The sequence below is a fragment of the Orcinus orca genome, chromosome 2 (genome assembly GCF_937001465.1).
Source record: "Orcinus orca chromosome 2, mOrcOrc1.1, whole genome shotgun sequence".
NCBI classification, from domain to species: Eukaryota; Metazoa; Chordata; class Mammalia; order Artiodactyla; family Delphinidae; genus Orcinus; species Orcinus orca.
The window spans coordinates 191,206,880-191,213,355 of NC_064560.1; positions in this window are offsets into that span (position 1 = coordinate 191,206,880).

Sequence of the window (6,476 nt, forward strand, 5' to 3'; positions counted from 1 at the left end):
TCCATGTGCACAGTAAAGCGCTGGTCTGATTTGCTCTGAGGCAAGCCTGGCATTACCCTCAGGTGAAGGTGGAACTCCCGAGGACAGCACCAGCTCTCATCATCAGGGTTCTGCTGGGGTCCGGGAGGGGTGTCTGTCTGTGAACTGGGAGGGGCGATGTCTCTAGCCCGCCAATCAGCCACCTGGGCTCCCACTGAGAGCTGCACACGGTCCATATGTGCTTCGAGGGAGGTTCCTTCTGCCCTGACTTTCTTTCCCTGCCCGTCCCTTCCCTATCCACTTCCAGCCTCACCTCCTTCATGAAGCCTCCCCAGCTGCCTCTGCCCCAGGCAGAGTGAGCAGAGCCCGCCTCTGGCTGCCACCCCCTTGTAAAAGGCTCTCAAGAGTAATTGCCTCCCTATAGGTGTCACTTAATTGTTTACATTTGTATCTCCCCCACTGGAAGGAGAAGTTCTCAAGAAGAAAAGCTATGTCTTAGCCACATATTCCAGTACCCATTGTGGAATAGGCCCTCAAGAAATATGTGTTGAATGATTGTATCCTTATATCCTCTGAGTAAATGAAGAATGAAGGAAGGAAGGAAGGAACGAACGAACAAAAGTCTTAAGCAAAGGAGTGAATCTCTAAGTGAAAAATTTTAAGGACCATGTAGGAGTCCAAAGTGAGGGATATTTGGGGGGACAGAGGAATCTTGGCTACCACTTGGCCCTCAGGGTCATCCACGTCCCATGCATCGATACCGATGGATACCTGGGGCCATGCCACTTTCCAGGATGAGCTGTCTCCCCAGCAGTCACGTAGGGTGAGCCTTGCTAAGCCAGGCAAGGGTTTAATGAGTCCTCCAAGGGAATTATTAGGGGAAGAGCTCCCTCTCTCCCCTCTCCATAACATCATAAATCATAGGAATGCTGTAGCCAGTCACCTGGGCTGTTCCAAGGAATGAGGAAGGAGGGGGCCTCAGGACAGCCAGTGCCCACATTGGAGCCTGTGACAGACAGTGTCCACCTCTTTGGAGCCAGCAGAGACTTGCTCTGGGGTGAGTGAAGCCACACAGGCCCACAGGGCTTTTTCAGTCCTCACTGGCCTTTAACATGTGGAGTTGGGATGGATGAAATGGAAGAGAAGAGAAAAACATGATTGACCCCTGTGTGTGTGTGTGTGTGTGTGTGTGTGTGTATTTCTGTCTATTACTAGTTTATACATAATGGCTGGATAGATTATCACCAACTCTGGAGGATGGACTTGGGAAGTTCTGACTAAAAATAAGATCACATGGTATCTATAAAGATGGCTGATCCAAAGGTTGGGAACTTTCAAAGTTTCTTTTTTTTCTTTCATACCGAATAGTGTAGCACATCATTTTAAAAGATTTCAAAAAGTTGATCTAAGACCTTTATACAGTTTGGATTTTACCATAAAGTTTTGCATAAGATATAGTCGGGGGAGTGGGAATACCTACAGTTTTTTATTCCTGCAATGATTGATTTCATTTGTCTATTTCCTGTGATCTCATATAAGAAATTATTCTAGGCAAAATGCTGCCACTTAGAAGATGAACAAATTTTAATTCTCCTTCAGCAACTGGCAAAAAGGTGAGAATTGTGAGAGTTGGAAAGCTAGTCTGCGAGGAACAACTGCTTGAAGTATGGGAGTGGCAGGGTCTTTCGTGGGCAACTGAAACTGATACCTGGGCTCAGAGAGGTGCAGTAACTCACTCAAGGTCACACAGCAATCAGGTGGCAGAGCCCAAGTCTGGCTGACCTCAAAGTTAGAGCACTTGTCCTGATCAAAGCCTAGAACTTCCCCCACCCCTCTCCCGCCAAATATGTCCAGTGGCAGAGAAGAGTTTACTCAGACTTTCAGGGGCCTGGTACTCAGACCTGAGGGAGACCAAATATTTTTGCACTTTTGCATTTTCATCTGAAAATTTCATGTTAGTCAATTTGCCTTCTATTTCATAATACTTTGTTCTTATACAAAAAAATTCATGTTTTCTTCCCTGTAAAAATCTTTGAGGAAAACAGATGATCCAGGAAGCTGCTCAGTGTTTATGCAGCACTTCAAGCTCTGCCTGGCAGAGCTGGGGGCCCCAGGGACCTGGGCTGGGGAGCCAGCACTTACCCCACACAACCTCCATCATCTGTAAACAAAAGCTCAAGTTTCAAGAAGCTTTTACCAACACCTCCAAGGCGAAGCTTTTCTGAGCTTTGCTCTCCAGGGGTCTAGAGAGTTTCCAGGGATCACAGCCCTGAACTTCTCCATTTTTCACATCCTGGGGGATGGCAGTTTGGGGATTCACTCAGGCTCTGAGATCTGCTGAATCTAACGGAGGCTGTGCTCTTGTGGCATCACCCCAGACCCTCTCTCTCCTGTTGCCCCACATCCAGCCACTGCAGGTCCTGTCCATGTTACCGTCTGCCCCTGGGTACTGTCCACTTCCCCCATCTCTGTGCCCCACCCTAGGCCCTAGCCCTCTCATCTCTGGCCTTCAGGTCTTCTGCTTCCACCCCCACCCTCTCGAAACCCATTCTCCTCATAGCAGCCACAACGATCTCTCAAAAGAGCACATCTGATTGTGTCCACCCTCCCTCCTGCCCCTTCCAAGGCTCCCTATTGCCCTCAAGACAAACCCCTACCTGAGGCCTCAAGGCCTGCATGACCTGGTCCTGACCCCCTCTCCAGGCTGATGTGAACCACTCTCCCCTTCTTGACTGGCACCAGCCTGACGGGCCTCTCCCAGTTCCTAGAATTCACCAGCTCCTCTCCCTGGATCCTCACCTATGCCATTCCCTCTGTCTCTAGTGCTTTGTCCCTTGGTCTCTGCTTGTGCCTACTCGTTCATTCAGTTCAGTTTTCTGGAGCACCTACTACGTGCCAGGCACTCTGTCACGTACTTGGTGTGCTGTGGTGACCTGGTCCCCACCCTCCTGGAGCTTCCCCAAGGCAGACACACATTAACGGTGATGAACTGTGATAAATACTAGGACAGGAGATCACAAAGTGCTAAAAATGAGACTAACAGGCTGGGGACAGGGAAAAGAAGGACAAATGAACCCTCCTCCAACTCAGCCTTCAGACCTCAGTCAAAATTCACCTCCTCTGAGAAGACGTCTCTCTCCCCGTGAACAAGGCCAGAGCCCTGGGTTACTGGTCCCACAGCACCCTGTTCTCTTCCTTCCCGGCACTTGCAGAGTTTGCAGTTAGACGTCGATTCCTGTGACTAAAGCAGTAGTGAGGAATGTGCTGTGGAGCTTCCAGTGGGGGCTTGAGGAAGTAACCCCAGAGCTGGCTTCACCCACACCATTACCCAGAGATGTGAGTATCATTAACACCACTTCCTAGAGGAGCAGACGGAGGTTGAGAGCAAGAGAGGCTGTATCAGTCATCTAATGCTGCGTAACAAATCACCCCAAAACTTAGCTTAAAACAATGAACATTAACTACCTCCTTATTCTTGTGGGTCAGGAATCTGGGCATGGCTTAGCTGGGTCCTCTGGTTCAGCATCTCTCCACAAGGCTTCAATCAAGCTGTCAGCCAGGGCTGTGGTTTCATCTGAAGGCTCAACCGGGGGAGAATTGGTTTCCAAGCTCACTCAGGTGGCTGTTGGCAGATGAAGTTCCCATAGCCTGTTGGACTAAGGCCCTCAACTTTTCATTGGCTGTTGGCTGAAGGCCTCCTTCAGCTCCTTGTCCTGCGGACCTCCCCATAGGGCAGTTTACAGCATGGCAAGTAAGAGAGAAGAGACAGTGAGCCAGACAGAAGCCACTGTCTTTGGGTAACCTAGTCTCAGAAATGACACTCCATCACTCTTGTACTCTGTTTGTCACAAGCAAGTCATTAGGTCCAGCCCACGCTCCAGGGGAGGGAATTACACGAGGGCATGAACACAGGAGGCGGGGTTGTTGGAGGCCATTAGAGGCTGCCCATCACAGAGGTCATGTACCTGTCCCAGATCTTTTAGCTAGGACATGTTCCAGCCTCCTTCAGGGGCAAGGCTCTCTGTCCCGCCTCAAGGAGGTGAGGATGAGGCGGGGACAGGAGCCTTTTGCCAAGCCCAGGACCCCCCAGTGGCCTTGGCTTTCTGTCAACCATACCCAAAGCTTTCTCCTCCCATGGAAGCCGGGAGTATTCCCTGCCCAGCCCAGGAGGCTGTGTGGGCTATGAGCATTTGCTACCCAGACTGGAGAAACGTTAGCTTTCAAAACCCAGGCCTGGGAGGAACCCACAAATGGGCAGTTGGCTGGAAAACTGGCCTATCTATTAGCTTCCTAGGGCTGTGGGTTATGTTTAAACTGAAAAGTGAGCTGTGATGTGGTATAACTGGGCCTTGTAAGGTTATTTCTCTTCCAGATTTTCTTGCCTCATTTGAAAAGCCACAGCAGCCTGGCAGGTACATTCCTTTTGTTTCTACCCACCCCCCCGCCCCCCACAAATTAACTCTCACTGTGTCTCCTGGTGGAAAATTAAATGTCAGTCACCCAAGGGGCTCCCTCCTGTCCTGCCCGCACCCTATAGGGGTTGTGTGGTCTGGACCACAGATTCAGTGCAGAGAGCCGGAGGGCGCCACCCCACCAGAACAGGAGCTGAGCGAGGCCAGCGACTTCTGTCAGTTTTGTGCACAGATGTGCACAGTCGGTGCCCGGCACACAGTGGATGTGCAACAAGTCTTTGCTGAATGTTGAGTGAGGGGTCTTTTGTTCCGTGGCCACAGTCTTTGCCCAAACATACACGCGCCTTGGATGGAGGGACAAAAGGGGTCTTGGCCAGCGAGGCCAGCGTCCAGCGTTCCCCCAGGGAACACAGGCCTTTCCTCTTGTTCTGGGACACCTGCTTCCACCCCTTCCCTAATTCCAGAAAGTTCTCCCTATTCAGTCAGCCCCAACTCCCAATTCCCTAATCCCCCAAGTTCCATTGTTCTTTCCGGAAAGAACTTTTCTTAAAAATAAAAGCCTCTTTCTCAACAATGCCCCTAGGAGTGGGAGCCAGGGTAGACCACTGACTCCAGGGCTGGCCCACAGCTCTGCGACCCGGAGTGAGGGAGGGGGAGGGGGAATCTGATTCTATCTCATTCTTCCCAGCAGTGAAACAGCACACACGTTGTATCTCAACAAAGTTTTCAGCTCAAAGGTGCAGGCTCTGATGCGAAGGGTAGGGGCAGGGGGCAGCCAGGAGGACGGCATTGACACCCTGTGAGGAGGTGAACCAACTTACAACCCGGGGGTCCTGCAGAGCACCCCGCCCTGAAGCTCGCAGAGCAGAGAAGGTCAAGTGCGTGAAATAGCACGACGTAAAGAACACTAGAAGGTGGGTCTGCACTAAAACTGCTCCTGCCAACAGGGGTACAGCTGCATGAGATCCTCCCATCATAGTCTCCGGACATAGATTTGGGAGAGGACAGATGACCCTCCTTTCCGGCAAAGACACAAACCTCCTTGGCGCTCCTTCCTGCCACATGCAAATCCCTGCCTGTCCTCTTTAGGCTTCGCCACACAAGATGAACAAGACTCTGGCCCCAGTAAGTACCAGGCAAAGCCCACCTGTATTGGGCACTTACTGGATACCAAGTACAGTGTCAGGTGCTTTTCATGATCGTCTCATTGAGTCCTCCCGAATGCCCTTTGAGGTGGGTATGAATACCTTCACTTTACAGATGAGGAAACAGAGGTATGCCTTTCTCAAGGAGCATTGCCATGGCAATCACAACACAAATAAATACCTCATGCCATTGCTCCTACTTGTAATTACCAGGTCCTACTGCCCCCTCCAAATCACAGCTGCAAAGGATCAGCACCACAGAAGGCCGGAGATGATGTAGTGGAAATTCAGAGGAATTCATGACCAGCCTGGCAATCTGGGATGGCTTCATGGAGGAGGAGCCAGAATTTGAAGGATGGGGGACTTTGACAAGTGAAGCCCGTGAAAAGGACATTCCAGGAGGAGCAGAGGCTTAGAGGTGGGAAAAATGGGGAAGGTTCTGGGCCCTTGGAGCCAGCCTCTTATGCTCATGTACTGGGGAAGTGGGGAAGTGAGGGAGAGAGGGGATGAGAAAGGTGGGCACATTGTAGAGAGTAAAATGGGGTCAACCTGCGAGAGCTCTCTGGGTCTGACCAGCCTGAGAAAGGCCAGGCCATGAGTCACAGGGGCCACAGAGCCCAGCCCCAAAGTCTGGGGGTGTCCAGCACCCAGGTGCCCAGGTCCTTTCCTGGAGGACAAGACACCCCTCTCCAAACCTGTGAAGTCATAACAGCCATCCCCCGACCCACCCCCCCCCCCCAACCCAGACACCTGGAGGCCAGGCAGAGGCGGAGCAGGCAGAGGAGAGCAGATTCATTCCAGAAAGAACACGCTTACACCCAGCCAGGGCGCGGCCCCTACAGAGACTGTTCACATTTGCAGCTCCATCTCAGCTTGAAAACTGGCTGAACTCTTTGGAAGCTTTCTTTCTCTTCTAACCAGACTTTAGGGAGCTCAGGAA